Genomic DNA, 9,599 nt, shown 5'->3' with positions numbered 1-9,599 from the left:
ACAGTCTCATAAGATTCTTATCGGACAATTTTTAAATCAAATAATCAACCTCACAACTGTGTTTAAGCTCTCTATGTTCTACACAGACTTGAGCGATACTCGTTCTTCAAAATATAGCCATTCTTGTACTTTTCAAGTCTTTGGCAATGTTTCTACGATATTTTCTTCAACATGAGCTAAAAATTGAACTCTTCAACGGACGTAATAAGTTGATTTTGTTCCGGCCTGTGACAATCAGGACCAGTTAGTTATCACTAGCAGAAGTCTGCAAGTGCAAAGAGAACGAGTTTTTTGGTCTGGTTGGGTTCAAATCATCATAACTTACGTTATAAAAATAGATGATATGAAATTCTTTTACTTTTTGTTGTTTCTTGTATTTCACACAGTTAAAATAACTGTATGAGTTGTGATTTGCTAAAAAAAATCTTTTCGAGTAAAAAAAATTGCGAGAGCAGTTGTGTTTTTAAAGGAACACCGTTTTGGATAAATGCGAGTCTTCCGAGATTTAACATCCATTCGTATTTTAGTTGTTTTTTTTGTATTTCCCCTCAGTCATTCTATCTTTTTGAATTGTGCTTTTTTGCAAATTGTCAACAAAACGGAATTGAAAAGGATAATTAAAAAAGTGTAAGAAAGTTATGGTGGAAATAATCAATCTTTGGTGTTTTTAGTAAACTGTACTTGCTACAAAATCTTATCAAGTACACTACATTAATTTTAGTGGTATTTGACTGTGAGGCTGATTAATTTATTAGATTTTTTGGTTTTTTGTCGGACCTTAATGAGCCCTTCCCAGTGGCGCCCTGAATAAGGTGTGTCCTATGTACATACTGAGCTTGCATCCGCTAGAAATTTTCATTATACTGGAAAAGTAGGCCGAATTGTTCGTTAATAAAATAACCGGTGCTGAGTTTTTTGAAAATTCTTGATAGTTTTTGAAAAGTTTTGATAATATACGCATAATCTTGTGAAAGCGTGCTAATTCTGGTTTAACGGTGCTTTGTAAATTGTTTAAATTAGTAAATCTTGCCTTGACAGGGCTAAAATTTGTAGTTGTCCTGACGAGATCTTGTTTCTTGATACCTATGCTAAGATCTTGAAAGTTCGTAGAAATCTTTATGTTTTCATAGTGAGTACCGAGTGATGATCGTAGCAAGAACTACCATATTTTAGTATATTTCCTATCTAGGTGTGTTAAGTTTCGATTCACTGGGTAGGCTCTCAAAAAGCATAGGCAAGTGATGCCTTGAAGCAAATTGGAGAAACGCCTCGTTGAAACTCCACAAATTATTAAGTTCGGACGAACAACTTTTACTATGCCATTCGGTTTTCATTTAAATGAAAAAATTTTTACGCAGATTTCCTGTTTTTATTCGCGTTCCTGTTTTGCTACCATAAATTTACTGAATACAAGTTTCCACTCATTTATTAAGAGCGTTGACGTTCTACCCGACCGGACACATTTATGACCATTTTCTCGATCCATTTTGACGATTTCCGCGGCCCAATTCTGACTATTTGCAAGCTATTCTTTAGCGTTATTCAAAACTTTTTTCAGTACTCTTCAATGACCTATTGAAATCACATCGATGCATTTTCGGAATCAAAGGTTTCCCATTGATGGAGATTGTATGATCTTTTATGAAATACGCATGACCCATCGATGAAGTTCAATTAAAATGCATCACGGGAATTTCTTAGGAGAAAAGTTTACGAAACATACGTCTTATAATTTTTGCATTGTAAATGGATGACAGGACATTGTTGCAATTCATGACGTCATTTTGAACCCAAATGTTACACATTTCTCTCACAGGAGATACTGAACCAGTAGTCACCCAGCTGTAGTCTGCAGTTAAATCCAGTCCCATTCCACAGAACCAACTCAAAGGACAGTAGATTCCAGTTGACCAATGAAAGCGCTCCATTTTAATCAAGCATTCTGATTGGCTGGTTCCTAAGTGAACAACTGTGATTGCGTGATGGATACGGTTTTTAGCAACTAAAAATTGGCACTGTTTCAATACTGAGGTTCGACGGCAGTTTTCTTGCTCAGAAGAGATACAGAAAAATGTGGCCTTGAATAGAGCAACCAGAATTTTTCTCAACATCATTTTTCTATAGGAGAATTAAATAAACCGTTGTTTGAAGTAAACAATGGCTTTAAAATAACAGCAATATTTTGTAAATAAGCAAGTTTAATGTGTAGCTTGGCCTTCCTAATGCTTCGTGGAAATCAATATCCTTCATATATAATTTAGAAAGAAATTGAATGACAAATAAATGAATGACAAATAAGGAAATGCGATTGAACAACATTGGGTCTGTGCTAGGTAAAATTTTTTCCATAAAACCAGCTTTACCTGATGGGACAATAATCAATGTAAGAATACAAAGACTCACTGCAATTTTGATGAAATATCGACCACAACAACTGCCATGTAATCAAATGCCGAAAACTGAACTAATGGGATGCCCAAAACTGAACTGCCTAGGCAATTTTCAGATTATAATTGTAATTTAATTTAGACGATGTTCAATTAAAAAAAGTACAGCACTGCCATTCAATGAAAGTAGCATTTATGTTTGGAATTTTATTTCTCAATCTGATCGTCTCTAATATACTTTTTTGAAAGAAGAAATATATGTATCCTCCAAAACGACTTATAAAACGACTATATAAAATGGAAAGTCTAACGCAAGCTCACTGTCACAGTAACAGAAGCAATCCTTTATGTTGATTTTTAAAGTGCAGAACGTTTCAAAAGTTATCAGTGAAATGCATGCAAGAAAACATAACCGACAGATCGCCAGTTGTTACCAGGCAGGAAAAAAGAAGGAAAATCATTTGGTAAAAGTGATAATTACCAAAAAAGCCGCGATATGTAAAAAAAATACTCTTTGCTCAATTTTAATTGTAGAAGAGGAAGTGACTCAATCAGACCATTTTCAAGCGAACGCCTGCGCATTTTGCGCTCAAATAAAATGGTCTAAAAAGTCTTCGAGGGCATTAAAATCTGTATAATTGCACAGAACTTTTTTCATCAGGGGTCAATTTTGTCTAGTTCGGTCTTATCAGAGTCTGGAAAGGTCTAGTCAGAGATCAAGTCGAGCGCACGTTGCACGCACAGAATTTTGAACACGCAAAAATGTAACCAGAACAAGATTTTTAAAGCACGATTTTCTAATCAGAGGTGGCTTCTAATGCATGGACATCTCAAAAGAGGCTGATCCGAACTCTGATAAATCTTGGGAACTTTTGCAGAAATATATTGTTTAAAGCAGCCTGCGCCCAACTCCAAGTACGATTGAGTGCTGGGAACGTATAAAAGTAAGCACTTCTACAAAAATCAGTACTACAAGAATATCAATTGTATTAGTCATATCAGACTTGAATTACACTTGGCAAGTGATTCCCAAGTCTAAACTAACTTTTCAAAATATTCTGAGTGAAAATTTCGAATTGCAGAAAATTTTGTAATATGTCTCAATTTTTTGGCAATTATTTTTGGCCATTTTCCCGGTTTGCTATAAAATGATGCCAGGGGCATACTAAACAGTAAGTTAGCGCTCGGGGGTCTATTTGGCCCAAATTAAACACTAAGTTAGCACTCGGGGTTCTATTTGGCCCAAATTATTTGGCCCGTAATTTGAACAACGATCTCGACATGATTCAAATCTTGGTCTCACGATTGTTTGGACAATGGCCCGGAACATGTCTGATCAGAGACACCTTCGATTTGAGATGGTCTGATAATAGGCGGCTTCCAAAGAACTATGAGCGCACAGAAAATGTGACGGAGCTCACAATAGTCTGAACAGATGTCAGTTTGTGCTAGGATGGTCTGATCAGAGTTTTCTTTTGTCCTTGAAGGTCTTGAAGGTCTCCCCGTAGGTCAAATTATACGTACGGTTTGATTCAAATTTCACATATCGATGTTTTCATTAAGGGTTAATTGTCTCATTGCGGCGAAAGTTTTCCTACTGAGGTAAATCATGTATGATGAGAGATTATCTAACATGTACCCTACGAAATCACAATAAATTATCCGTAATTATCAGCTTTGGAGCTTCCCAACCCGACCTGTTTATCCAAAAAAAGTAATCTTTAAAAGGTTATTACCCAAAATCTCCTCTCATTGGGTCCCCCAAGACAAGAGAAATTTCTGGTCAGACGTGCCAGACCGAACTGAACTCTGATCACATGGAACAGACTGATATGGTGGTCGGCCAGAACGCAGGAGAGCAAAATGTTGTACTGGACATGTGTATATACTATTCACTGGGTTGCAAAGGACCCCTGGCCGTGAACCAATTGTTCTGACCAATGCCCGCCTTGGGTCGCGGACGTCATCCACGGCACGATGCTTCTAAATAAGATAGTAAAATTGTGTCGGCGTAAGCAAAATTTTGCATACTTTTACTATATAAATTCAAAAACGTCTAACTTAAACCAAGTTGCTGGCAGATATACTGAGCTAAAAACCAGCACTTGGGATACACCGGTTGGGTTGAACAATGAGATTCTTGAGCAACTGAGATTGACCTCCAGAAAATAGCAGCTAAGTTCCTGAATGCATGCGTAAAAATTGGTTTAGTTCCTAAATGCATGCGCAAATGCATGCCTAAATGCAACGATATGTAAAAAAATTGGTTAACATAAGAGTTCTTTTAATATAAATAAATTTTCAGTGTGCTTGTTATTCGCTTTTAAACAATGCTCTAATTTTTGGTCCTATTCAAGAATGCTGGACTGCAAAACTCAATCATCTGAGCTACACCAAAATAAGTTCAAAAGCTTCACAAACGTTTCAAAATCTACATAAAGGGGTGTTCTATTTCAACGCTCTAACATTCCTCACTTTTACTGAATTGCTCTATAATCATTCTCGCTCGTTCTCTTTTATTCTAAATAACGTTTGGAAATAATTTAAGTTTGCAAAACTATTTCACCTCTTGAAAAAAATTTATTGATTAATATTATGCAAACGTGAATAATGAGAAATACAACCGGTTCTTGTTGAAACTCAGTACGTAATCATTGACATTTGTGGAAACTTCAGCAAATTCAGATTCATATGGCAAATAAATAATCTAAATTTTGCAAATAGAAAAGTAAGGAGGAAAATTTGTCGATATAAAAAGTTATTTTTTTAAATTTGATTTCAACAGTTCGGGTAATTAAATAAAAAACAGCCGCATTAGCTTTGTAGATTTGCAATCTAAAAAAGAATAATTTGATTAGGCATCTGTGTACCTTGTTGAAGCTCCTATTAGCCGATCTCAAATAAGCTTTAATTAGATTGACACATACCCAATTGACTTTATCTGTTGAGTTAAAGCAAAGATGTCCATTTCAGACCCAGGAAAAATTCAGAGTGCGGTAAGTCACCGAAATTTTTATCAAGTGAGTGAATAAAACACTCGCTCCAATAAGAGGGCAAGAGATGTCGCGCTCGCAAGTGAGTTGAAAATGCATGAACGCATGAACAAATAGCAGATTTGAATTGATTGTCACGTCATATGGTTGTAACAAAAATCTTGACGATGAAAAAAAACCAGGTCTGGAATTACAGGACAAGTCCTGAATTAAAATCCAAAGAACTAATTGAAAAACTAAAATTTAATATACCTGAGTGGCAGACCAATTGAATAATATCAGCCAAACAGTCTCACAAAGTTAGATAAAACTAAAAATTTTGACATTGATAAAATTCTTGAAGCTGAAATTCTGAAAGCTAAATTTTTTTTTGAGTTAATTACATTCATTAACCCCAGCACACGTATTGACGTTTTGAAAAAAAAATGGCCTCTTAACCACTCGATAAGATGGTTTCATTCCATAAAATGTTTCGTTGGCCTCTGAAGTTTAAAAATAAACTCGCAAGAAAATGAAAAAAATTGAAAAATTATTAAAATTTCCAAATATTTCGTGATTTTGATAACTTCAAAACAATTATTTTTCACTAGAAATTAACGCTTCTGCAAGCCCTAAAAAGGTTTCATTCGCATCTCTCGATCGAAAATTTGAAAAAAAACTTCATTTTTTATAAAGTTCCTCAGGTCTTTGATCCATTTATCTTCAAAACCACTTCAATGTGTTACAATTCTATTCTGTCCAGTAACTTATCGCCAAGACATTAAAACGTTCACTGGACTTCAAAGGTCAATCAACTAAAAAAAACCCAACAGTTTTGATTTTTTTAAAAGTGGCTGAAATTGATGATAACAGTATCTGCAGAACCAATACTGTGTTTCTGGAAAAAATCAAATCATCAATTCCAAGCACAAAAAATTACATTGTCTCCTATAGGTCGAAACATACAAAAACGACAAAGATTGTAGAAAAAATAAAAAAACTGCAGTTTCAAAAATATATTAGTTAAATCTGTAATACTTAACCCTGCAAAACCATTTGGTTGTCTCCAAAGACTATCGAGATACCCACTTTATTGCCACAAAAAAGTTTAAGTGACCCCTAAGTGTTAAAAAAATCGACGAATTACAAAAAATTTCACGAAAAATTAAAAACTAATTCTAAATGGCAAGTTAAAATGAAAAATCGCTAAATTTGATGATATTAATATCCTCAAAACTACTGAAATCATTTCTGTTCTTAAGAATTGTTCAGTAACACAAAGTCAGGTCATAAAATTGTTTCTTTGACCCCTAAATTTAGAAACATTAAAAAATTTCTTAAAATTTTTTTTAAAAAATTGAAAAAATTTGCAAAACCTGCCATCAATTTGGGTGTTTAATTTTCTACTACCAAAGCATATAGCACAAAAAAGAATTACGGCTGCAAAAGAACTTTATGATCTTTGGAAAGCGTTATTTCTTCAGAAAACTAACAGAAAACTCAACAAAAGAGGAAAAAAGGACCAATTTTGTAAAAAATGACCATTTCACCTAGTTCTTCCGAATAGGTTCAACATTCTAAGCACTTGAGAGAGTACTAACGCCAATTTAGAGGAACACATCTTACTAAAAACATAGCATGACAAAAACAATCCTGAATAGTCCTGAACAGCAATCCAAAGAAACATAGTCCAAATAAACAATGCAAACAAACATAGTCCTGGATAACAATCCATAGAATTGAATAAGAAAATTGAAAACTCCTCAATTGAGTAACAAACAAATTGGATGAAGAAAGCCAAAAATTGCTTTCTAGATGCTTTTCAAAATGCTTTTCAATGCTTTTTTTCTGCACCTTGTTTGGGAACTATTAAAACCAAATTAGAAAATTTGTTGAATTTTTAAACTAAAAGAACTTTGAAAAGAAGTAAAAAATTTAAAGTACTTGAAAAAGTTAGCAAAATTATCAAAAAACATGTAATGTTAAAATACTCAAGCTAATCTGGGCCATCCAAAAATTATCCACAAGGCTAAGTTTCAGCCTCAAAACTTTTTCTTTTGTCACCAAAAGTAAGACGAAAACAAAAATTTTAAAAACTTCAAAAATCTTGAAAATTTCCACATCGTCAAAATCTTTTGTGTGTTGTTGAAACCAGTCCATTAACACATTTTGAAGCCTTAAAAAGGTTTGTTTGGCCTATAAAACTGAAAACAACTGAAAAATTAAAAAAAATGACAAAAAACTTGAAAAAATTAGCAAAAACTGCTTTGACTATGGTGTTAAAAGTTGGTATGAAGAACTAAAAGAAACCAAATATATAAGAATGAAAAAACATTCCGCATAGCCTAATAGCCATATAAAATTATCAAATAGGATTTCCACTTTTACAATATTTAACGCGCAATTGTCTGGCGAACGAATTAAAAAAAGTTAAGTATTATACGAGAGTCATTTAGCTTTTTAAACCAAAATAGAAGATAGCTGGAAAAGGCGTCCTAACCCTATAATAAATTGGGAAAAATGGATGTATATATATATATATATATATATATATATATATATATATATGTATATTATATATATATATATATATATATATACATATATATATATATATATATATATATATATATATTATATGTATACATATTTATATACATGTATATATATATATATATATATATATATATATATATATCTATATATTTATATATATATATATAACAAAATTAACAAAACGTTTAAAATAACCAAATTAACAAAAGAATGAAAAAAAAATTGACAAAAAGAAGAAAAGTTTGCTTCACTCAGAGATCAAAATCTGACATTTAATTCTGAATATAGATGTTCCCATAATCTTTAGTACCGTAAGCATCTTAAATACTACAAAACCAGCTAAAGGTTTGTTTTGCAGCTTAATGCATGCTGAGCTTTACCTGTTTATCCTGTTTCAAAAAGTTCGAAAAGAAAAGTTGTGAGAACGTCTTTGAAAAAACATAGCAGGAGAAGTCCTGACACCATTCAAAAATTTCATTGACTAAACAAAGAAATTGACCGTACAACGGACTATTAATGGATTGGGAGAACAACTTAGAAAATAAATTACTTATTTCAGATAAAACAATCGAAAACAGTAAAAAGTTAATACCGCATGTGAACAGAAAACTAGAAGCGAGAAAGAAGTTTTTTTGTTCAAACCACATTTTCTCAATTGACTATATGGTTAGAGCGAAAACATTGATCAGTTGGTACCAATCACTGCCAATTTTTCTGTTTAGACTGGGATTTATCAAAAGCCGGAATATCTTTTGTCTGTTGCTAAGAGCAGAAGCAGAGGGTGACAATATAAACCTGGTCTCTACTGACGAAATTATTTTGCCTTTGAAAATGAAGACAGTGATCTTTCATCGTTATACGTAGGAATTAGAGGGAGGCTTCACTTGTTTCTGGACCTAAACATCCAAATACAGTCGACCAAGAGCGCAACAGAGAAATTTGGTTGAGTCTTTGCAAATGCAGAAAAAGAAACCGTCTAAACCGCAATAATTTAAACCGTCTAAACTTCAATAAAACTTCAGGCAGCATTCAATGGACACGAAAAATTGAAGATGGGATCCGACAACGAATTGCTTAGACTACTTCCGTATCTGGTACAAAAGACGCGACCAGCCATCTTGTCCACGGTGAAAAAACTTCCGGACACATAGAACAAAACCCCGTAACTGAAAAATACATTGGCTGAGAAACAGCCGGTACGTTAACCGCAAAGCTTAAATTTAAACCTCACAAAAGTAGAGAGGCTATTGACGATTTTGTGTTGAAATTAGACTCAGATATAAACACTATGATTTTAATAAGCGGCTACAACTGCAAGGTCAAATGACTTCACACTGCTGGCTGTCAAAAGAACGGCCAATATTGCTCTTTCTTCACGAGGAGTACCAAGTCATTTCAGCTGCAGCTCATGAGGCAATCTGTTTCTCTGAAAAAATCACCATCCAACCGAAGGACCCAATGTCAATGGTTTGGAACCAATGCCAATCAGCGTTGTACTAAACTCAGTAATGCGAAAATGAGGCGAACAGAACAGGAGAATATTTCCTTTTCATCTTGGGTAATTCAAAAGTTGTAACAAATGACATTGGCTAAGTTCTCAATAACAAGAGCGCATTTTCGCAAAATCATTTCCTGTCATAAATCTTGAAGCATCAAGAGCTGTTTTGAGGGAGCAGAATTCCAG

The sequence above is a fragment of the Convolutriloba macropyga genome, chromosome 8 (assembly GCF_964194025.1).
Source record: "Convolutriloba macropyga chromosome 8, txConMacr16.3, whole genome shotgun sequence".
NCBI classification, from domain to species: Eukaryota; Metazoa; Xenacoelomorpha; order Acoela; family Convolutidae; genus Convolutriloba; species Convolutriloba macropyga.
This window is presented reverse-complemented; position numbering follows the sequence as displayed.